We start from the raw sequence: 26,940 nt of genomic DNA, 5'->3' as shown, positions 1-26,940 counted from the left end.
AAAATTAAAACAAAATTGAATAGCTCCGTGGTAATTGGAATCAATTTTTGACAGAAGGTGTGCGTAATGTGATCTCATTGAAAAGGTAAGGGTTATAGTCGTTCATGTAGAATATATGTTTCTAACTTCATTATTTTATGCTCTTTCTGCTAATTTGTGCCTTTCGTACCTATCCTGATGTGTAGAATATGAAAACAACATATTTTGTTCTTACATTGAATATATATATACAGGGTGCATCAAAATAAACCGTTGCAGAATACAAGATAACACTTCGATTTCAGAAAGTTTTAAAAGTTTGATATAATTAGGTAGTTTCTCTTTGTGTTACGTAAAAATACACATATGTGATCCTCGGGTGTCATATGCAAGCAACCTAGTGGTGTGTCAGTGTAGCGAAATGCAGTGAAATATGCGTTATTTTGAAAAAAAGAATATAATAGTACCAAAAATGGTAGAGAATAAGGTACTTTGTTTCAGCCATAGGGACCCGGGTTCGCGACCGCTATGAGAGAAGTGCTTGTACTCGAGTTTGAGCTTTATTTCGTGAAAATATGTTAAATGGTTCTTAAGATATAGACCAAAACAGATTATAATACACGACAATTAGTAACAATTCAATATGCACATAATGACATATAATATATTGTTAGACGGTTGCCAGCCAACATTTTTACGTGAAATAAGAAAATTAAAAGAAAATTGAATAGCTCCGTGGTAATTGGAATCAATTTTTGACAGAAGATGTGCGTCATGTGATCTCATTGAAAAGGTACGGGTTATAGTCGTTCATGTAGAATATATGTTTCTAACTTCATTACTTTATGCTCTTTCTGCTAATTTGTGCCTTTCGTACCTATCCTGATGTGTAGAATATGAAAACAACATATTTTGTTCTTACATTGAAAATATATATACAGGGTACATCAAAATAAACCGTTGCAGAAGACAAGTTAACACTTCGATTTCAGAAAGTTTTAAAAGTTTGATATAATTAGGTAGTTTCTCTTTGTGTTACGTAAAAATACACATATGTGATCCTCGGGTGTCTAATGCAAGCAACCTAGTGGTGTGTCAGTGTAGGGAAATGCCGTGAAATATGCGTTATTTTGAAAAAAAGAATAAAATAGTACCAAAAATGGTAGAGAATAAGGTACTTTGTTTCAGCCATAGGGACCCGGGTTCGCGACCGCTATGAGAGAAGTGCTTGTACTCGAGTTTGAGCTTTATTTCGTGAAAATATGTTAAATGGTTCTTAAGATATAGACCAAAACAGATTATAATACACGACAATTAGTAACAATTCAATATGCACATAATGACATATAATATATTGTTAGACGATTGCCAGCCAACATTTTTACGTGAAATAAGAAAATTAAAACAAAATTGAATAGCTCCGTGGTAATTGGAATCAATTTTTGACAGAAGGTGTGCGTAATGTGATCTCATTGAAAAGGTAAGGGTTATAGTCGTTCATGTAGAATATATGTTTCTAACTTCATTATTTTATGCTCTTTCTGCTAATTTGTGCCTTTCGTACCTATCCTGATGTGTAGAATATGAAAACAACATATTTTGTTCTTACATTGAATATATATATACAGGGTGCATCAAAATAAACCGTTGCAGAAGACAACACTTCGATTTCAGAAAGTTTTAAAAGTTTGATATAATTAGGTAGTTTCTCTTTGTGTTACGTAAAAATACACATATGTGATCCTCGGGTGTCATATGCAAGCAACCTAGTGGTGTGTCAGTGTAGGGAAATGCAGTGAAATATGCGTTATTTTGAAAAAAAGAATATAATAGTACCAAAAATGGTAGAGAATAAGGTACTTTGTTTCAGCCATAGGGACCCGGTTTCGCGACCGCTATGAGAGAAGTGCTTGTACTCGAGTTTGAGCTTTATTTCGTGAAAATATGTTAAATGGTTCTTAAGATATAGACCAAAACAGATTATAATACACGACAATTAGTAACAATTCAATATGCACATAATGACATATAATATATTGTTAGACGGTTGCCAGCCAACATTTTTACGTGAAATAAGAAAATTAAAACAAAATTGAATAGCTCCGTGGTAATTGGAATCAATTTTTGACAAAAGGTGTGCGTCATGTGATCTCATTGAAAAGGTAAGTTTTATAGTCGTTCATGTAGAATATATGTTTCTAACTTCATTATTTTATGCTCTTTCTGCTAATTTGTGCCTTTCGTACCTATCCTGATGTGTAGAATATGAAAACAACATATTTTGTTCTTACATTGAAAATATATATCCAGGGTGCATCAAAATAAACCGTTGCAGAAGACAAGATAACACTTCGATTTCAGAAAGTTTTAAAAGTTTGATATAATTAGGTAGTTTCTCTTTGTGTTACGTAAGAATACACATATGTGATCCTCGGGTGTCATATGCAAGCAACCTAGTGGTGTGTCAGTGTAGGGAAATGCAATGAAATATGCGTTATTTTGAAAAAAAAAGGATAAAATAGTACCTAAAATGGTAGAGAATAAGGTACTTTGTTTCAGCCATAGGGACCCGGTTTCGCGACCGCTATGAGAGAAGTGCTTGTACTCGAGTTTGAGCTTTATTTCGTGAAAATATGTTAAATGGTTCTTAAGATATAGACCAAAACAGATTATAATACACGACAATTAGTAACAATTCAATATGCACATAATGACATATAATATATTGTTAGACGGTTGCCAGCCAACATTTTTACGTGAAATAAGAAAATTAAAAGAAAATTGAATAGCTCCGTGGTAATTGGAATCAATTTTTGACAGAAGATGTGCGTCATGTGATCTCATTGAAAAGGTACGGGTTATAGTCGTTCATGTAGAATATATGTTTCTAACTTCATTACTTTATGCTCTTTCTGCTAATTTGTGCCTTTCGTACCTATCCTGATGTGTAGAATATGAAAACAACATATTTTGTTCTTACATTGAAAATATATATACAGGGTACATCAAAATAAACCGTTGCAGAAGACAAGTTAACACTTCGATTTCAGAAAGTTTTAAAAGTTTGATATAATTAGGTAGTTTCTCTTTGTGTTACGTAAAAATACACATATGTGATCCTCGGGTGTCTAATGCAAGCAACCTAGTGGTGTGTCAGTGTAGGGAAATGCCGTGAAATATGCGTTATTTTGAAAAAAAGAATAAAATAGTACCAAAAATGGTAGAGAATAAGGTACTTTGTTTCAGCCATAGGGACCCGGGTTCGCGACCGCTATGAGAGAAGTGCTTGTACTCGAGTTTGAGCTTTATTTCGTGAAAATATGTTAAATGGTTCTTAAGATATAGACCAAAACAGATTATAATACACGACAATTAGTAACAATTCAATATGCACATAATGACATATAATATATTGTTAGACGATTGCCAGCCAACATTTTTACGTGAAATAAGAAAATTAAAACAAAATTGAATAGCTCCGTGGTAATTGGAATCAATTTTTGACAGAAGGTGTGCGTAATGTGATCTCATTGAAAAGGTAAGGGTTATAGTCGTTCATGTAGAATATATGTTTCTAACTTCATTATTTTATGCTCTTTCTGCTAATTTGTGCCTTTCGTACCTATCCTGATGTGTAGAATATGAAAACAACATATTTTGTTCTTACATTGAATATATATATACAGGGTGCATCAAAATAAACCGTTGCAGAATACAAGATAACACTTCGATTTCAGAAAGTTTTAAAAGTTTGATATAATTAGGTAGTTTCTCTTTGTGTTACGTAAAAATACACATATGTGATCCTCGGGTGTCATATGCAAGCAACCTAGTGGTGTGTCAGTGTAGGGAAATGCAGTGAAATATGCGTTATTTTGAAAAAAAGAATATAATAGTACCAAAAATGGTAGAGAATAAGGTACTTTGTTTCAGCCATAGGGACCCGGGTTCGCGACCGCTATGAGAGAAGTGCTTGTACTCGAGTTTGAGCTTTATTTCGTGAAAATATGTTAAATGGTTCTTAAGATATAGACCAAAACAGATTATAATACACGACAATTAGTAACAATTCAATATGCACATAATGACATATAATATATTGTTAGACGGTTGCCAGCCAACATTTTTACGTGAAATAAGAAAATTAAAACAAAATTGAATAGCTCCGTGGTAATTGGAATCAATTTTTGACAAAAGGTGTGCGTCATGTGATCTCATTGAAAAGGTAAGTTTTATAGTCGTTCATGTAGAATATATGTTTCTAACTTCATTATTTTATGCTCTTTCTGCTAATTTGTGCCTTTCGTACCTATCCTGATGTGTAGAATATGAAAACAACATATTTTGTTCTTACATTGAAAATATATATCCAGGGTGCATCAAAATAAACCGTTGCAGAAGACAAGATAACACTTCGATTTCAGAAAGTTTTAAAAGTTTGATATAATTAGGTAGTTTCTCTTTGTGTTACGTAAGAATACACATATGTGATCCTCGGGTGTCATATGCAAGCAACCTAGTGGTGTGTCAGTGTAGGGAAATGCAATGAAATATGCGTTATTTTGAAAAAAAAAGGATAAAATAGTACCTAAAATGGTAGAGAATAAGGTACTTTGTTTCAGCCATAGGGACCCGGTTTCGCGACCGCTATGAGAGAAGTGCTTGTACTCGAGTTTGAGCTTTATTTCGTGAAAATATGTTAAATGGTTCTTAAGATATAGACCAAAACAGATTATAATACACGACAATTAGTAACAATTCAATATGCACATAATGACATATAATATATTGTTAGACGGTTGCCAGCCAACATTTTTACGTGAAATAAGAAAATTAAAAGAAAATTGAATAGCTCCGTGGTAATTGGAATCAATTTTTGACAGAAGATGTGCGTCATGTGATCTCATTGAAAAGGTACGGGTTATAGTCGTTCATGTAGAATATATGTTTCTAACTTCATTACTTTATGCTCTTTCTGCTAATTTGTGCCTTTCGTACCTATCCTGATGTGTAGAATATGAAAACAACATATTTTGTTCTTACATTGAAAATATATATACAGGGTACATCAAAATAAACCGTTGCAGAAGACAAGTTAACACTTCGATTTCAGAAAGTTTTAAAAGTTTGATATAATTAGGTAGTTTCTCTTTGTGTTACGTAAAAATACACATATGTGATCCTCGGGTGTCTAATGCAAGCAACCTAGTGGTGTGTCAGTGTAGGGAAATGCCGTGAAATATGCGTTATTTTGAAAAAAAGAATAAAATAGTACCAAAAATGGTAGAGAATAAGGTACTTTGTTTCAGCCATAGGGACCCGGGTTCGCGACCGCTATGAGAGAAGTGCTTGTACTCGAGTTTGAGCTTTATTTCGTGAAAATATGTTAAATGGTTCTTAAGATATAGACCAAAATAGATTATAATACACGACAATTAGTAACAATTCAATATGCACATAATGACATATAATATATTGTTAGACGATTGCCAGCCAACATTTTTACGTGAAATAAGAAAATTAAAACAAAATTGAATAGCTCCGTGGTAATTGGAATCAATTTTTGACAGAAGGTGTGCGTAATGTGATCTCATTGAAAAGGTAAGGGTTATAGTCGTTCATGTAGAATATATGTTTCTAACTTCATTATTTTATGCTCTTTCTGCTAATTTGTGCCTTTCGTACCTATCCTGATGTGTAGAATATGAAAACAACATATTTTGTTCTTACATTGAATATATATATACAGGGTGCATCAAAATAAACCGTTGCAGAATACAAGATAACACTTCGATTTCAGAAAGTTTTAAAAGTTTGATATAATTAGGTAGTTTCTCTTTGTGTTACGTAAAAATACACATATGTGATCCTCGGGTGTCATATGCAAGCAACCTAGTGGTGTGTCAGTGTAGGGAAATGCAGTGAAATATGCGTTATTTTGAAAAAAAGAATATAATAGTACCAAAAATGGTAGAGAATAAGGTACTTTGTTTCAGCCATAGGGACCCGGGTTCGCGACCGCTATGAGAGAAGTGCTTGTACTCGAGTTTGAGCTTTATTTCGTGAAAATATGTTAAATGGTTCTTAAGATATAGACCAAAACAGATTATAATACACGACAATTAGTAACAATTCAATATGCACATAATGACATATAATATATTGTTAGACGGTTGCCAGCCAACATTTTTACGTGAAATAAGAAAATTAAAAGAAAATTGAATAGCTCCGTGGTAATTGGAATCAATTTTTGACAGAAGATGTGCGTCATGTGATCTCATTGAAAAGGTACGGGTTATAGTCGTTCATGTAGAATATATGTTTCTAACTTCATTACTTTATGCTCTTTCTGCTAATTTGTGCCTTTCGTACCTATCCTGATGTGTAGAATATGAAAACAACATATTTTGTTCTTACATTGAAAATATATATACAGGGTACATCAAAATAAACCGTTGCAGAAGACAAGTTAACACTTCGATTTCAGAAAGTTTTAAAAGTTTGATATAATTAGGTAGTTTCTCTTTGTGTTACGTAAAAATACACATATGTGATCCTCGGGTGTCTAATGCAAGCAACCTAGTGGTGTGTCAGTGTAGGGAAATGCCGTGAAATATGCGTTATTTTGAAAAAAAGAATAAAATAGTACCAAAAATGGTAGAGAATAAGGTACTTTGTTTCAGCCATAGGGACCCGGGTTCGCGACCGCTATGAGAGAAGTGCTTGTACTCGAGTTTGAGCTTTATTTCGTGAAAATATGTTAAATGGTTCTTAAGATATAGACCAAAACAGATTATAATACACGACAATTAGTAACAATTCAATATGCACATAATGACATATAATATATTGTTAGACGATTGCCAGCCAACATTTTTACGTGAAATAAGAAAATTAAAACAAAATTGAATAGCTCCGTGGTAATTGGAATCAATTTTTGACAGAAGGTGTGCGTAATGTGATCTCATTGAAAAGGTAAGGGTTATAGTCGTTCATGTAGAATATATGTTTCTAACTTCATTATTTTATGCTCTTTCTGCTAATTTGTGCCTTTCGTACCTATCCTGATGTGTAGAATATGAAAACAACATATTTTGTTCTTACATTGAATATATATATACAGGGTGCATCAAAATAAACCGTTGCAGAAGACAAGATAACACTTCGATTTCAGAAAGTTTTAAAAGTTTGATATAATTAGGTAGTTTCTCTTTGTGTTACGTAAAAATACACATATGTGATCCTCGGGTGTCATATGCAAGCAACCTAGTGGTGTGTCAGTGTAGGGAAATGCAGTGAAATATGCGTTATTTTGAAAAAAAGAATATAATAGTACCAAAAATGGTAGAGAATAAGGTACTTTGTTTCAGCCATAGGGACCCGGTTTCGCGACCGCTATGAGAGAAGTGCTTGTACTCGAGTTTGAGCTTTATTTCGTGAAAATATGTTAAATGGTTCTTAAGATATAGACCAAAACAGATTATAATACACGACAATTAGTAACAATTCAATATGCACATAATGACATATAATATATTGTTAGACGGTTGCCAGCCAACATTTTTACGTGAAATAAGAAAATTAAAACAAAATTGAATAGCTCCGTGGTAATTGGAATCAATTTTTGACAAAAGGTGTGCGTCATGTGATCTCATTGAAAAGGTAAGTTTTATAGTCGTTCATGTAGAATATATGTTTCTAACTTCATTATTTTATGCTCTTTCTGCTAATTTGTGCCTTTCGTACCTATCCTGATGTGTAGAATATGAAAACAACATATTTTGTTCTTACATTGAAAATATATATCCAGGGTGCATCAAAATAAACCGTTGCAGAAGACAAGATAACACTTCGATTTCAGAAAGTTTTAAAAGTTTGATATAATTAGGTAGTTTCTCTTTGTGTTACGTAAGAATACACATATGTGATCCTCGGGTGTCATATGCAAGCAACCTAGTGGTGTGTCAGTGTAGGGAAATGCAATGAAATATGCGTTATTTTGAAAAAAAAAGGATAAAATAGTACCTAAAATGGTAGAGAATAAGGTACTTTGTTTCAGCCATAGGGACCCGGTTTCGCGACCGCTATGAGAGAAGTGCTTGTACTCGAGTTTGAGCTTTATTTCGTGAAAATATGTTAAATGGTTCTTAAGATATAGACCAAAACAGATTATAATACACGACAATTAGTAACAATTCAATATGCACATAATGACATATAATATATTGTTAGACGGTTGCCAGCCAACATTTTTACGTGAAATAAGAAAATTAAAAGAAAATTGAATAGCTCCGTGGTAATTGGAATCAATTTTTGACAGAAGATGTGCGTCATGTGATCTCATTGAAAAGGTACGGGTTATAGTCGTTCATGTAGAATATATGTTTCTAACTTCATTACTTTATGCTCTTTCTGCTAATTTGTGCCTTTCGTACCTATCCTGATGTGTAGAATATGAAAACAACATATTTTGTTCTTACATTGAAAATATATATACAGGGTACATCAAAATAAACCGTTGCAGAAGACAAGTTAACACTTCGATTTCAGAAAGTTTTAAAAGTTTGATATAATTAGGTAGTTTCTCTTTGTGTTACGTAAAAATACACATATGTGATCCTCGGGTGTCTAATGCAAGCAACCTAGTGGTGTGTCAGTGTAGGGAAATGCCGTGAAATATGCGTTATTTTGAAAAAAAGAATAAAATAGTACCAAAAATGGTAGAGAATAAGGTACTTTGTTTCAGCCATAGGGACCCGGGTTCGCGACCGCTATGAGAGAAGTGCTTGTACTCGAGTTTGAGCTTTATTTCGTGAAAATATGTTAAATGGTTCTTAAGATATAGACCAAAACAGATTATAATACACGACAATTAGTAACAATTCAATATGCACATAATGACATATAATATATTGTTAGACGATTGCCAGCCAACATTTTTACGTGAAATAAGAAAATTAAAACAAAATTGAATAGCTCCGTGGTAATTGGAATCAATTTTTGACAGAAGGTGTGCGTAATGTGATCTCATTGAAAAGGTAAGGGTTATAGTCGTTCATGTAGAATATATGTTTCTAACTTCATTATTTTATGCTCTTTCTGCTAATTTGTGCCTTTCGTACCTATCCTGATGTGTAGAATATGAAAACAACATATTTTGTTCTTACATTGAATATATATATACAGGGTGCATCAAAATAAACCGTTGCAGAATACAAGATAGCACTTCGATTTCAGAAAGTTTTAAAAGTTTGATATAATTAGGTAGTTTCTCTTTGTGTTACGTAAAAATACACATATGTGATCCTCGGGTGTCATATGCAAGCAACCTAGTGGTGTGTCAGTGTAGGGAAATGCAGTGAAATATGCGTTATTTTGAAAAAAAGAATATAATAGTACCAAAAATGGTAGAGAATAAGGTACTTTGTTTCAGCCATAGGGACCCGGGTTCGCGACCGCTATGAGAGAAGTGCTTGTACTCGAGTTTGAGCTTTATTTCGTGAAAATATGTTAAATGGTTCTTAAGATATAGACCAAAACAGATTATAATACACGACAATTAGTAACAATTCAATATGCACATAATGACATATAATATATTGTTAGACGGTTGCCAGCCAACATTTTTACGTGAAATAAGAAAATTAAAAGAAAATTGAATAGCTCCGTGGTAATTGGAATCAATTTTTGACAGAAGATGTGCGTCATGTGATCTCATTGAAAAGGTACGGGTTATAGTCGTTCATGTAGAATATATGTTTCTAACTTCATTACTTTATGCTCTTTCTGCTAATTTGTGCCTTTCGTACCTATCCTGATGTGTAGAATATGAAAACAACATATTTTGTTCTTACATTGAAAATATATATACAGGGTACATCAAAATAAACCGTTACAGAAGACAAGTTAACACTTCGATTTCAGAAAGTTTTAAAAGTTTGATATAATTAGGTAGTTTCTCTTTGTGTTACGTAAAAATACACATATGTGATCCTCGGGTGTCTAATGCAAGCAACCTAGTGGTGTGTCAGTGTAGGGAAATGCCGTGAAATATGCGTTATTTTGAAAAAAAGAATAAAATAGTACCAAAAATGGTAGAGAATAAGGTACTTTGTTTCAGCCATAGGGACCCGGGTTCGCGACCGCTATGAGAGAAGTGCTTGTACTCGAGTTTGAGCTTTATTTCGTGAAAATATGTTAAATGGTTCTTAAGATATAGACCAAAACAGATTATAATACACGACAATTAGTAACAATTCAATATGCACATAATGACATATAATATATTGTTAGACGATTGCCAGCCAACATTTTTACGTGAAATAAGAAAATTAAAACAAAATTGAATAGCTCCGTGGTAATTGGAATCAATTTTTGACAGAAGGTGTGCGTAATGTGATCTCATTGAAAAGGTAAGGGTTATAGTCGTTCATGTAGAATATATGTTTCTAACTTCATTATTTTATGCTCTTTCTGCTAATTTGTGCCTTTCGTACCTATCCTGATGTGTAGAATATGAAAACAACATATTTTGTTCTTACATTGAATATATATATACAGGGTGCATCAAAATAAACCGTTGCAGAAGACAAGATAACACTTCGATTTCAGAAAGTTTTAAAAGTTTGATATAATTAGGTAGTTTCTCTTTGTGTTACGTAAAAATACACATATGTGATCCTCGGGTGTCATATGCAAGCAACCTAGTGGTGTGTCAGTGTAGGGAAATGCAGTGAAATATGCGTTATTTTGAAAAAAAGAATATAATAGTACCAAAAATGGTAGAGAATAAGGTACTTTGTTTCAGCCATAGGGACCCGGTTTCGCGACCGCTATGAGAAAAGTGCTTGTACTCGAGTTTGAGCTTTATTTCGTGAAAATATGTTAAATGGTTCTTAAGATATAGACCAAAACAGATTATAATACACGACAATTAGTAACAATTCAATATGCACATAATGACATATAATATATTGTTAGACGGTTGCCAGCCAACATTTTTACGTGAAATAAGAAAATTAAAACAAAATTGAATAGCTCCGTGGTAATTGGAATCAATTTTTGACAGAAGGTGTGCGTAATGTGATCTCATTGAAAAGGTAAGGGTTATAGTCGTTCATGTAGAATATATGTTTCTAACTTCATTATTTTATGCTCTTTCTGCTAATTTGTGCCTTTCGTACCTATCCTGATGTGTAGAATATGAAAACAACATATTTTGTTCTTACATTGAAAATATATATCCAGGGTGCATCAAAATAAACCGTTGCAGAAGACAAGATAACACTTCGATTTCAGAAAGTTTTAAAAGTTTGATATAATTAGGTAGTTTCTCTTTGTGTTACGTAAAAATACACATATGTGATCCTCGGGTGTCATATTCAAGCAACCTAGTGGTGTGTCAGTGTAGGGAAATGCAGTGAAATATGCGTTATTTTGAAAAAAAGAATAAAATAGTACCAAAAATGGTAGAGAATAAGGCACTTTGTTTCAGCCATAGGGACCCGGGTTCGCGACCGCTATGAGAGAAGTGCTTGTACTCGAGTTTGAGCTTTATTTCGTGAAAATATGTTAAATGGTTCATAAGATATAGACTAAAACACATTATAATACACGACAATTAGTAACAATTCAATATGCACATAATGACATATAATATATTGTTAGACGGTTGCCAGCCAACATTTTTACGTGAAATAAGAGAATTAAAACAAAATTGAATAGCTCCGTGGTAATTGGAAACAATTTTTGACAGAAGGTGTGCGTCATGTGATCTCATTGAAAAGGTAAGGGTTATAGTCGTTCATGTAGAATATATGTTTCTAACTTCATTATTTTATGCTCTTTCTGCTAATTTGTGCCTTTCGTACCTATCCTGATGTGTAGAATATGAAAACAACATATTTTGTTCTTACATTGAAAATATATATACAGGGTGCATCAAAATAAACCGTTGCAGAAGACAAGATAACACTTCGATTTCAGAAAGTTTTAAAAGTTTGATATAATTAGGTAGTTTCTCTTTGTGTTACGTAAAAATACACATATGTGATCCACGGGTGTCATATGCAAGCAACCTAGTGGTGTGTCAGTGTAGGGAAATGCAGTGAAATATGCGTTATTTTGAAAAAAAGAATAAAATAGTACCAAAAAATGGTAGAGAATAAGGTACTTTGTTTCAGCCATAGGGACCCGTGTTCGCGACCGCTATGAGAGAAGTGCTTGTACTCGAGTTTGAGCTTCATTTCGTGAAAATATGTTAAATGGTTCTTAAGATATAGACTAAAACACATTATAATACACGACAATTAGTAACAATTCAATATGCAAAAATGACATATAATATATTGTTAGACGGTTGCCAGCCAACATTTTTACGTGAAATAAGAAAATTAAAACAAAATTGAATAGCTCCGTGGTAATTGGAATCAATTTTTGACAGAAGGTGTGCGTCATGTGATCTCATTGAAAAGGTAAGGGTTATAGTCGTTCATGTAGAATATATGTTTCTAACTTCATTATTTTATGCTCTTTCTGCTAATTTGTGCCTTTCGTACCTATCCTGATGTGTAGAATATGAAAACAACATATTTTGTTCTTACATTGAAAATATATATACAGGGTGCATCAAAATAAACCGTTGCAGAAGACAAGATAACACTTCGATTTCAGAAAGTTTTAAGAGTTTGATATAATTAGGTAGTTTCTCTTTGTGTTACGTAAAAATACACATATGTGATCCTCGGGTGTCATATTCAAGCAACCTAGTGGTGTGTCAGTGTAGGGAAATGCAGTGAAATATGCGTTATTTTGAAAAAAAGAATAAAATAGTTCCAAAAATGGTAGAGAATAAGGCACTTTGTTTCAGCCATAGGGACCCGGTTTCGCGACCGCTATGAGAAAAGTGCTTGTACTCGAGTTTGAGCTTTATTTCGTGAAAATATGTTAAATGGTTCATAAGATATAGACTAAAACACATTATAATACACGACAATTAGTAACAATTCAATATGCACATAATGACATATAATATATTGTTAGACGGTTGCCAGCCAACATTTTTACGTGAAATAAGAAGATTAAAACAAAATTGAATAGCTCCGTGGTAATTGGAATCAATTTTTGACAAAAGGTGTGCGTCATGTGATCTCATTGAAAAGGTAAGTTTTATAGTCGTTCATGTAGAATATATGTTTCTAACTTCATTATTTTATGCTCTTTCTGCTAATTTGTGCCTTTCGTACCTATCCTGATGTGTAGAATATGAAAACAACATATTTTGTTCTTACATTGAAAATATATATCCAGGGTGCATCAAAATAAACCGTTGCAGAAGACAAGATAACACTTCGATTTCAGAAAGTTTTAAAAGTTTGATATAATTAGGTAGTTTCTCTTTGTGTTACGTAAGAATACACATATGTGATCCTCGGGTGTCATATGCAAGCAACCTAGTGGTGTGTCAGTGTAGGGAAATGCAATGAAATATGCGTTATTTTGAAAAAAAGAATAAAATAGTACCAAAAATGGTAGAGAATAAGGTACTTTGTTTCAGCCATAGGGACCCGGGTTCGCGACCGCTATGAGAGAAGTGCTTGTACTCGAGTTTGAGCTTTATTTCGTGAAAATATGTTAAATGGTTCTTAAGATATAGACCAAAACAGATTATAATACACGACAATTAGTAACAATTCAATATGCACATAATGACATATAATATATTGTTAGACGGTTGCCAGCCAACATTTTTACGTGAAATAAGAAAATTAAAACAAAATTGAATAGCTCCGTGGTAATTGGAATCAATTTTTGACAAAAGGTGTGCGTCATGTGATCTCATTGAAAAGGTAAGTTTTATAGTCGTTCATGTAGAATATATGTTTCTAACTTCATTATTTTATGCTCTTTCTGCTAATTTGTGCCTTTCGTACCTATCCTGATGTGTAGAATATGAAAACAACATATTTTGTTCTTACATTGAAAATATATATCCAGGGTGCATCAAAATAAACCGTTGCAGAAGACAAGATAACACTTCGATTTCAGAAAGTTTTAAAAGTTTGATATAATTAGGTAGTTTCTCTTTGTGTTACGTAAGAATACACATATGTGATCCTCGGGTGTCATATGCAAGCAACCTAGTGGTGTGTCAGTGTAGGGAAATGCAATGAAATATGCGTTATTTTGAAAAAAAGAATAAAATAGTACCAAAAATGGTAGAGAATAAGGTACTTTGTTTCAGCCATAGGGACCCGGGTTCGCGACCGCTATGAGAGAAGTGCTTGTACTCGAGTTTGAGCTTTATTTCGTGAAAATATGTTAAATGGTTCTTAAGATATAGACCAAAACAGATTATAATACACGACAATTAGTAACAATTCAATATGCACATAATGACATATAATATATTGTTAGACGGTTGCCAGCCAACATTTTTACGTGAAATAAGAAAATTAAAACAAAATTGAATAGCTCCGTGGTAATTGGAATCAATTTTTGACAAAAGGTGTGCGTCATGTGATCTCATTGAAAAGGTAAGGGTTATAGTCGTTCATGTAGAATATATGTTTCTAACTTCATTATTTTATGCTCTTTCTGCTAATTTGTGCCTTTCGTACCTATCCTGATGTGTAGAATATGAAAACAACATATTTTGTTCTTACATTGAAAATATATATACAGGGTGCATCAAAATAAACCGTTGCAGAAGACAAGATAACACTTCGATTTCAGAAAGTTTTAAAAGTTTGATATAATTAGGTAGTTTCTCTTTGTGTTACGTAAAAATACACATATGTGATCCTCGGGTGTCATATGCAAGCAACCTAGTGGTGTGTCAGTGTAGGGAAATGCAGTGAAATATGCGTTATTTTGAAAAAAAAAAGGATAAAATAGTACCTAAAATGGTAGAGAATAAGGTACTTTGTTTCAGCCATAGGGACCCGGTTTCGCGACCGCTATGAGAGAAGTGCTTGTACTCGAGTTTGAGCTTTATTTCGTGAAAATATGTTAAATGGTTCTTAAGATATAGACCAAAACAGATTATAATACACGACAATTAGTAACAATTCAATATGCACATAATGACATATAATATTTTGTTAGACGGTTGCCAGCCAACATTTTTACGTGAAATAAGAAAATTAAAAGAAAATTGAATAGCTCCGTGGTAATTGGAATCAATTTTTGACAGAAGATGTGCGTCATGTGATCTCATTGAAAAGGTACGGGTTATAGTCGTTCATGTAGAATATATGTTTCTAACTTCATTACTTTATGCTCTTTCTGCTAATTTGTGCCTTTCGTACCTATCCTGATGTGTAGAATATGAAAACAACATATTTTGTTCTTACATTGAAAATATATATACAGGGTACATCAAAATAAACCGTTGCAGAAGACAAGTTAACACTTCGATTTCAGAAAGTTTTAAAAGTTTGATATAATTAGGTAGTTTCTCTTTGTGTTACGTAAAAATACACATATGTGATCCTCGGGTGTCTAATGCAAGCAACCTAGTGGTGTGTCAGTGTAGGGAAATGCCGTGAAATATGCGTTATTTTGAAAAAAAGAATAAAATAGTACCAAAAATGGTAGAGAATAAGGTACTTTGTTTCAGCCATAGGGACCCGGGTTCGCGACCGCTATGAGAGAAGTGCTTGTACTCGAGTTTGAGCTTTATTTCGTGAAAATATGTTAAATGGTTCTTAAGATATAGACCAAAACAGATTATAATACACGACAATTAGTAACAATTCAATATGCACATAATGACATATAATATATTGTTAGACGATTGCCAGCCAACATTTTTACGTGAAATAAGAAAATTAAAACAAAATTGAATAGCTCCGTGGTAATTGGAATCAATTTTTGACAGAAGGTGTGCGTAATGTGATCTCATTGAAAAGGTAAGGGTTATAGTCGTTCATGTAGAATATATGTTTCTAACTTCATTATTTTATGCTCTTTCTGCTAATTTGTGCCTTTCGTACCTATCCTGATGTGTAGAATATGAAAACAACATATTTTGTTCTTACATTGAAAATATATATACAGGGTGCATCAAAATAAACCGTTGCAGAAGACAAGATAACACTTCGATTTCAGAAAGTTTTAAAAGTTTGATATAATTAGGTAGTTTCTCTTTGTGTTACGTAAAAATACACATATGTGATCCACGGGTGTCATATGCAAGCAACCTAGTGGTGTGTCAGTGTAGGGAAATGCAGTGAAATATGCGTTATTTTGAAAAAAAGAATAAAATAGTACCAAAAAATGGTAGAGAATAAGGTACTTTGTTTCAGCCATAGGGACCCGTGTTCGCGACCGCTATGAGAGAAGTGCTTGTACTCGAGTTTGAGCTTCATTTCGTGAAAATATGTTAAATGGTTCTTAAGATATAGACTAAAACACATTATAATACACGACAATTAGTAACAATTCAATATGCAAAAATGACATATAATATATTGTTAGACGGTTGCCAGCCAACATTTTTACGTGAAATAAGAAAATTAAAACAAAATTGAATAGCTCCGTGGTAATTGGAATCAATTTTTGACAGAAGGTGTGCGTCATGTGATCTCATTGAAAAGGTAAGGGTTATAGTCGTTCATGTAGAATATATGTTTCTAACTTCATTATTTTATGCTCTTTCTGCTAATTTGTGCCTTTCGTACCTATCCTGATGTGTAGAATATGAAAACAACATATTTTGTTCTTACATTGAAAATATATATACAGGGTGCATCAAAATAAACCGTTGCAGAAGACAAGATAACACTTCGATTTCAGAAAGTTTTAAGAGTTTGATATAATTAGGTAGTTTCTCTTTGTGTTACGTAAAAATACACATATGTGATCCTCGGGTGTCATATTCAAGCAACCTAGTGGTGTGTCAGTGTAGGGAAATGCAGTGAAATATGCGTTATTTTGAAAAAAAGAATAAAATAGTACCAAAAATGGTAGAGAATAAGGCACTTTGTTTCAGCCATAGGGACCCGGTTTCGCGACCGCTATGAGAAAAGTGCTTGTACTCGAGTTTGAGCTTTATTTCGTGAAAATATGTTAAATGGTTCATAAGATATAGACTAAAACACATTATAATACACGACAATTAGTAACAATTCAATATGCACATAATGACATATAATATATTGTTAGACGGTTGCCAGCCAACATTTTTACGTGAAATAAGAAGATTAAAACAAAATTGAATAGCTCCGTGGTAATTGGAATCAATTTTTGACAAAAGGTGTGCGTCATGTGATCTCATTGAAAAGGTAAGTTTTATAGTCGTTCATGTAGAATATATGTTTCTAACTTCATTATTTTATGCTCTTTCTGCTAATTTGTGCCTTTCGTACCTATCCTGATGTGTAGAATATGAAAACAACATATTTTGTTCTTACATTGAAAATATATATCCAGGGTGCATCAAAATAAACCGTTGCAGAAGACAAGATAACACTTCGATTTCAGAAAGTTTTAAAAGTTTGATATAATTAGGTAGTTTCTCTTTGTGTTACGTAAGAATACACATATGTGATCCTCGGGTGTCATATGCAAGCAACCTAGTGGTGTGTCAGTGTAGGGAAATGCAATGAAATATGCGTTATTTTGAAAAAAAGAATAAAATAGTACCAAAAATGGTAGAGAATAAGGTACTTTGTTTCAGCCATAGGGACCCGGGTTCGCGACCGCTATGAGAGAAGTGCTTGTACTCGAGTTTGAGCTTTATTTCGTGAAAATATGTTAAATGGTTCTTAAGATATAGACCAAAACAGATTATAATACACGACAATTAGTAACAATTCAATATGCACATAATGACATATAATATATTGTTAGACGGTTGCCAGCCAACATTTTTACGTGAAATAAGAAAATTAAAACAAAATTGAATAGCTCCGTGGTAATTGGAATCAATTTTTGACAAAAGGTGTGCGTCATGTGATCTCATTGAAAAGGTAAGTTTTATAGTCGTTCATGTAGAATATATGTTTCTAACTTCATTATTTTATGCTCTTTCTGCTAATTTGTGCCTTTCGTACCTATCCTGATGTGTAGAATATGAAAACAACATATTTTGTTCTTACATTGAAAATATATATCCAGGGTGCATCAAAATAAACCGTTGCAGAAGACAAGATAACACTTCGATTTCAGAAAGTTTTAAAAGTTTGATATAATTAGGTAGTTTCTCTTTGTGTTACGTAAGAATACACATATGTGATCCTCGGGTGTCATATGCAAGCAACCTAGTGGTGTGTCAGTGTAGGGAAATGCAATGAAATATGCGTTATTTTGAAAAAAAGAATAAAATAGTACCAAAAATGGTAGAGAATAAGGTACTTTGTTTCAGCCATAGGGACCCGGGTTCGCGACCGCTATGAGAGAAGTGCTTGTACTCGAGTTTGAGCTTTATTTCGTGAAAATATGTTAAATGGTTCTTAAGATATAGACCAAAACAGATTATAATACACGACAATTAGTAACAATTCAATATGCACATAATGACATATAATATATTGTTAGACGGTTGCCAGCCAACATTTTTACGTGAAATAAGAAAATTAAAACAAAATTGAATAGCTCCGTGGTAATTGGAATCAATTTTTGACAAAAGGTGTGCGTCATGTGATCTCATTGAAAAGGTAAGGGTTATAGTCGTTCATGTAGAATATATGTTTCTAACTTCATTATTTTATGCTCTTTCTGCTAATTTGTGCCTTTCGTACCTATCCTGATGTGTAGAATATGAAAACAACATATTTTGTTCTTACATTGAAAATATATATACAGGGTGCATCAAAATAAACCGTTGCAGAAGACAAGATAACACTTCGATTTCAGAAAGTTTTAAAAGTTTGATATAATTAGGTAGTTTCTCTTTGTGTTACGTAAAAATACACATATGTGATCCTCGGGTGTCATATGCAAGCAACCTAGTGGTGTGTCAGTGTAGGGAAATGCAGTGAAATATGCGTTATTTTGAAAAAAAAAAGGATAAAATAGTACCTAAAATGGTAGAGAATAAGGTACTTTGTTTCAGCCATAGGGACCCGGTTTCGCGACCGCTATGAGAGAAGTGCTTGTACTCGAGTTTGAGCTTTATTTCGTGAAAATATGTTAAATGGTTCTTAAGATATAGACCAAAACAGATTATAATACACGACAATTAGTAACAATTCAATATGCACATAATGACATATAATATTTTGTTAGACGGTTGCCAGCCAACATTTTTACGTGAAATAAGAAAATTAAAAGAAAATTGAATAGCTCCGTGGTAATTGGAATCAATTTTTGACAGAAGATGTGCGTCATGTGATCTCATTGAAAAGGTAAGGGTTATAGTCGTTCATGTAGAATATATGTTTCTAACTTCATTACTTTATGCTCTTTCTGCTAATTTGTGCCTTTCGTACCTATCCTGATGTGTAGAATATGAAAACAACATATTTTGTTCTTACATTGAAAATATATATACAGGGTACATCAAAATAAACCGTTGCAGAAGACAAGTTAACACTTCGATTTCAGAAAGTTTTAAAAGTTTGATATAATTAGGTAGTTTCTCTTTGTGTTACGTAAAAATACACATATGTGATCCTCGGGTGTCTAATGCAAGCAACCTAGTGGTGTGTCAGTGTAGGGAAATGCCGTGAAATATGCGTTATTTTGAAAAAAAGAATAAAATAGTACCAAAAATGGTAGAGAATAAGGTACTTTGTTTCAGCCATAGGGACCCGGGTTCGCGACCGCTATGAGAGAAGTGCTTGTACTCGAGTTTGAGCTTTATTTCGTGAAAATATGTTAAATGGTTCTTAAGATATAGACCAAAACAGATTATAATACACGACAATTAGTAACAATTCAATATGCACATAATGACATATAATATATTGTTAGACGATTGCCAGCCAACATTTTTACGTGAAATAAGAAAATTAAAACAAAATTGAATAGCTCCGTGGTAATTGGAATCAATTTTTGACAGAAGGTGTGCGTAATGTGATCTCATTGAAAAGGTAAGGGTTATAGTCGTTCATGTAGAATATATGTTTCTAACTTCATTATTTTATGCTCTTTCTGCTAATTTGTGCCTTTCGTACCTATCCTGATGTGTAGAATATGAAAACAACATATTTTGTTCTTACATTGAAAATATATATACAGGGTGCATCAAAATAAACCGTTGCAGAAGACAAGATAACACTTCGATTTCAGAAAGTTTTAAAAGTTTGATATAATTAGGTAGTTTCTCTTTGTGTTACGTAAAAATACACATATGTGATCCACGGGTGTCATATGCAAGCAACCTAGTGGTGTGTCAGTGTAGGGAAATGCAGTGAAATATGCGTTATTTTGAAAAAAAGAATAAAATAGTACCAAAAAATGGTAGAGAATAAGGTACTTTGTTTCAGCCATAGGGACCCGGGTTCGCGACCGCTATGAGAGAAGTGCTTGTACTCGAGTTTGAGCTTCATTTCGTGAAAATATGTTAAATGGTTCTTAAGATATAGACTAAAACACATTATAATACACGACAATTAGTAACAATTCAATATGCAAAAATGACATATAATATATTGTTAGACGGTTGCCAGCCAACATTTTTACGTTAAATAAGAAAATTAAAACAAAATTGAATAGCTCCGTGGTAATTGGAATCAATTTTTGACAGAAGGTGTGCGTCATGTGATCTCATTGAAAAGGTAAGGGTTATAGTCGTTCATGTAGAATATATGTTTCTAACTTCATTATTTTATGCTCTTTCTGCTAATTTGTGCCTTTCGTACCTATCCTGATGTGTAGAATATGAAAACAACATATTTTGTTCTTACATTGAAAATATATATACAGGGTGCATCAAAATAAACCGTTGCAGAAGACAAGATAACACTTCGATTTCAGAAAGTTTTAAGAGTTTGATATAATTAGGTAGTTTCTCTTTGTGTTACGTAAAAATACACATATGTGATCCTCGGGTGTCATATTCAAGCAACCTAGTGGTGTGTCAGTGTAGGGAAATGCAGTGAAATATGCGTTATTTTGAAAAAAAGAATAAAATAGTACCAAAAATGGTAGAGAATAAGGCACTTTGTTTCAGCCATAGGGACCCGGTTTCGCGACCGCTATGAGAGAAGTGCTTGTACTCGAGTTTGAGCTTTATTTCGTGAAAATATGTTAAATGGTTCATAAGATATAGACTAAAACACATTATAATACACGACAATTAGTAACAATTCAATATGCACATAATGACATATAATATATTGTTAGACGGTTGCCAGCCAACATTTTTACGTGAAATAAGAAGATTAAAACAAAATTGAATAGCTCCGTGGTAATTGGAATCAATTTTTGACAAAAGGTGTGCGTCATGTGATCTCATTGAAAAGGTAAGTTTTATAGTCGTTCATGTAGAATATATGTTTCTAACTTCATTATTTTATGCTCTTTCTGCTAATTTGTGCCTTTCGTACCTATCCTGATGTGTAGAATATGAAAACAACATATTTTGTTCTTACATTGAAAATATATATCCAGGGTGCATCAAAATAAACCGTTGCAGAAGACAAGATAACACTTCGATTTCAGAAAGTTTTAAAAGTTTGATATAATTAGGTAGTTTCTCTTTGTGTTACGTAAGAATACACATATGTGATCCTCGGGTGTCATATGCAAGCAACCTAGTGGTGTGTCAGTGTAGGGAAATGCAATGAAATATGCGTTATTTTGAAAAAAAGAATAAAATAGTACCAAAAATGGTAGAGAATAAGGTACTTTGTTTCAGCCATAGGGACCCGGGTTCGCGACCGCTATGAGAGAAGTGCTTGTACTCGAGTTTGAGCTTTATTTCGTGAAAATATGTTAAATGGTTCTTAAGATATAGACCAAAACAGATTATAATACACGACAATTAGTAACAATTCAATATGCACATAATGACATATAATATATTGTTAGACGGTTGCCAGCCAACATTTTTACGTGAAATAAGAAAATTAAAACAAAATTGAATAGCTCCGTGGTAATTGGAATCAATTTTTGACAAAAGGTGTGCGTCATGTGATCTCATTGAAAAGGTAAGTTTTATAGTCGTTCATGTAGAATATATGTTTCTAACTTCATTATTTTATGCTCTTTCTGCTAATTTGTGCCTTTCGTACCTATCCTGATGTGTAGAATATGAAAACAACATATTTTGTTCTTACATTGAAAATATATATCCAGGGTGCATCAAAATAAACCGTTGCAGAAGACAAGATAACACTTCGATTTCAGAAAGTTTTAAAAGTTTGATATAATTAGGTAGTTTCTCTTTGTGTTACGTAAGAATACACATATGTGATCCTCGGGTGTCATATGCAAGCAACCTAGTGGTGTGTCAGTGTAGGGAAATGCAATGAAATATGCGTTATTTTGAAAAAAAGAATAAAATAGTACCAAAAATGGTAGAGAATAAGGTACTTTGTTTCAGCCATAGGGACCCGGGTTCGCGACCGCTATGAGAGAAGTGCTTGTACTCGAGTTTGAGCTTTATTTCGTGAAAATATGTTAAATGGTTCTTAAGATATAGACCAAAACAGATTATAATACACGACAATTAGTAACAATTCAATATGCACATAATGACATATAATATATTGTTAGACGGTTGCCAGCCAACATTTTTACGTGAAATAAGAAAATTAAAACAAAATTGAATAGCTCCGTGGTAATTGGAATCAATTTTTGACAAAAGGTGTGCGTCATGTGATCTCATTGAAAAGGTAAGGGTTATAGTCGTTCATGTAGAATATATGTTTCTAACTTCATTATTTTATGCTCTTTCTGCTAATTTGTGCCTTTCGTACCTATCCTGATGTGTAGAATATGAAAACAACATATTTTGTTCTTACATTGAAAATATATATACAGGGTGCATCAAAATAAACCGTTGCAGAAGACAAGATAACACTTCGATTTCAGAAAGTTTTAAAAGTTTGATATAATTAGGTAGTTTCTCTTTGTGTTACGTAAAAATACACATATGTGATCCTCGGGTGTCATATGCAAGCAACCTAGTGGTGTGTCAGTGTAGGGAAATGCAGTGAAATATGCGTTATTTTGAAAAAAAAAAGGATAAAATAGTACCTAAAATGGTAGAGAATAAGGTACTTTGTTTCAGCCATAGGGACCCGGTTTCGCGACCGCTATGAGAGAAGTGCTTGTACTCGAGTTTGAGCTTTATTTCGTGAAAATATGTTAAATGGTTCTTAAGATATAGACCAAAACAGATTATAATACACGACAATTAGTAACAATTCAATATGCACATAATGACATATAATATTTTGTTAGACGGTTGCCAGCCAACATTTTTACGTGAAATAAGAAAATTAAAAGAAAATTGAATAGCTCCGTGGTAATTGGAATCAATTTTTGACAGAAGATGTGCGTCATGTGATCTCATTGAAAAGGTACGGGTTATAGTCGTTCATGTAGAATATATGTTTCTAACTTCATTACTTTATGCTCTTTCTGCTAATTTGTGCCTTTCGTACCTATCCTGATGTGTAGAATATGAAAACAACATATTTTGTTCTTACATTGAAAATATATATACAGGGTACATCAAAATAAACCGTTGCAGAAGACAAGTTAACACTTCGATTTCAGAAAGTTTTAAAAGTTTGATATAATTAGGTAGTTTCTCTTTGTGTTACGTAAAAATACACATATGTGATCCTCGGGTGTCTAATGCAAGCAACCTAGTGGTGTGTCAGTGTAGGGAAATGCCGTGAAATATGCGTTATTTTGAAAAAAAGAATAAAATAGTACCAAAAATGGTAGAGAATAAGGTACTTTGTTTCAGCCATAGGGACCCGGGTTCGCGACCGCTATGAGAGAAGTGCTTGTACTCGAGTTTGAGCTTTATTTCGTGAAAATATGTTAAATGGTTCTTAAGATATAGACCAAAACAGATTATAATACACGACAATTAGTAACAATTCAATATGCACATAATGACATATAATATATTGTTAGACGATTGCCAGCCAACATTTTTACGTGAAATAAGAAAATTAAAACAAAATTGAATAGCTCCGTGGTAATTGGAATCAATTTTTGACAGAAGGTGTGCGTAATGTGATCTCATTGAAAAGGTAAGGGTTATAGTCGTTCATGTAGAATATATGTTTCTAACTTCATTATTTTATGCTCTTTCTGCTAATTTGTGCCTTTCGTACCTATCCTGATGTGTAGAATATGAAAACAACATATTTTGTTCTTACATTGAATATATATATACAGGGTGCATCAAAATAAACCGTTGCAGAAGACAAGATAACACTTCGATTTCAGAAAGTTTTAAAAGTTTGATATAATTAGGTAGTTTCTCTTTGTGTTACGTAAAAATACACATATGTGATCCTCGGGTGTCATATGCAAGCAACCTAGTGGTGTGTCAGTGTAGGGAAATGCAGTGAAATATGCGTTATTTTGAAAAAAAGAATATAATAGTACCAAAAATGGTAGAGAATAAGGTACTTTGTTTCCGCCATAGGGACCCGGGTTCGCGACCGCTATGAGAGAAGTGCTTGTACTCGAGTTTGAGCTTTATTTCGTGAAAATATGTTAAATGGTTCTTAAGATATAGACCAAAACAGATTATAATACACGACAATTAGTAACAATTCAATATGCACATAATGACATATAATATATTGTTAGACGGTTGCCAGCCAACATTTTTACGTGAAATAAGAAAATTAAAACAAAATTGAATAGCTCCGTGGTAATTGGAATCAATTTTTGACAAAAGGTGTGCGTCATGTGATCTCATTGAAAAGGTAAGGGTTATAGTCGTTCATGTAGAATATATGTTTCTAACTTCATTATTTTATGCTCTTTCTGCTAATTTGTGCCTTTCGTACCTATCCTGATGTGTAGAATATGAAAACAACATATTTTGTTCTTACATTGAAAATATATATACAGGGTGCATCAAAATAAACCGTTGCAGAAGACAAGATAACACTTCGATTTCAGAAAGTTTTAAAAGTTTGATATAATTAGGTAGTTTCTCTTTGTGTTACGTAAAAATACACATATGTGATCCTCGGGTGTCATATGCAAGCAACCTAGTGGTGTGTCAGTGTAGGGAAATGCAGTGAAATATGCGTTATTTTGAAAAAAAAGGATAAAATAGTACCAAAAGTGGTAGAGAATAAGGTACTTTGTTTCAGCCATAGGGACCCGGTTTCGCGACCGCTACGAGAGAAGTGCTTGTACTCGAGTTTGAGCTTTATTTCGTGAAAATATGTTAAATGATTCTTAAGATATAGACCAAAACAGATTATAATACACGACAATTAGTAACAATTCAATATGCACATAATGACATATAATATATTGTTAGACGGTTGCCAGCCAACATTTTTACGTGAAATAAGAAAATTAAAACAAAATTGAATAGCTCCTTGGTAATTGGAATCAATTTTTGACAGAAGGTGTGCGTCATGTGATCTCATTGAAAAGGTAAGGGTTATAGTCGTTCATGTAGAATATATGTTTCTAACTTCATTATTTTATGCTCTTTCTGCTAATTTGTGCCTTTCGTACCTATCCTGATGTGTAGAATATGAAAACAACATATTTTGTTCTTACATTGAAAATATATATACAGGGTGCATCAAAATAAACCGTTGCAGAAGACAAGATAACACTTCGATTTCAGAAAGTTTTAAAAGTTTGATATAATTAGGTAGTTTCTCTTTGTGTTACGTAAGAATACACATATGTGATCCTCGGGTGTCATATGCAAGCAACCTAGTGGTGTGTCAGTGTAGGGAAATGCAATGAAATATGCGTTATTTTGAAAAAAAGAATAAAATAGTACCAAAAATGGTAGAGAATAAGGTACTTTGTTTCAGCCATAGGGACCCGGGTTCGCGACCGCTATGAGAGAAGTGCTTGTACTCGAGTTTGAGCTTTATTTCGTGAAAATATGTTAAATGGTTCTTAAGATATAGACCAAAACAGATTATAATACACGACAATTAGTAACAATTCAATATGCACATAATGACATATAATATATTGTTAGACGGTTGCCAGCCAACATTTTTACGTGAAATAAGAAAATTAAAACAAAATTGAATAGCTCCGTGGTAATTGGAATCAATTTTTGACAAAAGGTGTGCGTCATGTGATCTCATTGAAAAGGTAAGGGTTATAGTCGTTCATGTAGAATATATGTTTCTAACTTCATTATTTTATGCTCTTTCTGCTAATTTGTGCCTTTCGTACCTATCCTGATGTGTAGAATATGAAAACAACATATTTTGTTCTTACATTGAAAATATATATACAGGGTGCATCAAAATAAACCGTTGCAGAAGACAAGATAACACTTCGATTTCAGAAAGTTTTAAAAGTTTGATATAATTAGGTAGTTTCTCTTTGTGTTACGTAAAAATACACATATGTGATCCACGGGTGTCATATGCAAGCAACCTAGTGGTGTGTCAGTGTAGGGAAATGCAGTGAAATATGCGTTATTTTGAAAAAAAGAATAAAATAGTACCAAAAAATGGTAGAGAATAAGGTACTTTGTTTCAGCCATAGGGACCCGGGTTCGCGACCGCTATGAGAGAAGTGCTTGTACTCGAGTTTGAGCTTTATTTCGTGAAAATATGTTAAATGGTTCTTAAGATATAGACTAAAACACATTATAATACACGACAATTAGTAACAATTCAATATGCAAAAATGACATATAATATATTGTTAGACGGTTGCCAGCCAACATTTTTACGTTAAATAAAAAAATTAAAACAAAATTGAATAGCTCCGTTGTAATTGGAATCAATTTTTGACAAAAGGTGTGCGTCATGTGATCTCATTGAAAAGGTAAGGGTTATAGTCGTTCATGTAGAATATATGTTTCTAACTTCATTATTT

The sequence above is a fragment of the Thermobia domestica genome, chromosome 9, assembly GCF_964235325.1.
Source record: "Thermobia domestica chromosome 9, izTheDome1.hap1.1, whole genome shotgun sequence".
Taxonomy (NCBI): domain Eukaryota; kingdom Metazoa; phylum Arthropoda; class Insecta; order Zygentoma; family Lepismatidae; genus Thermobia; species Thermobia domestica.
This window is presented reverse-complemented; position numbering follows the sequence as displayed.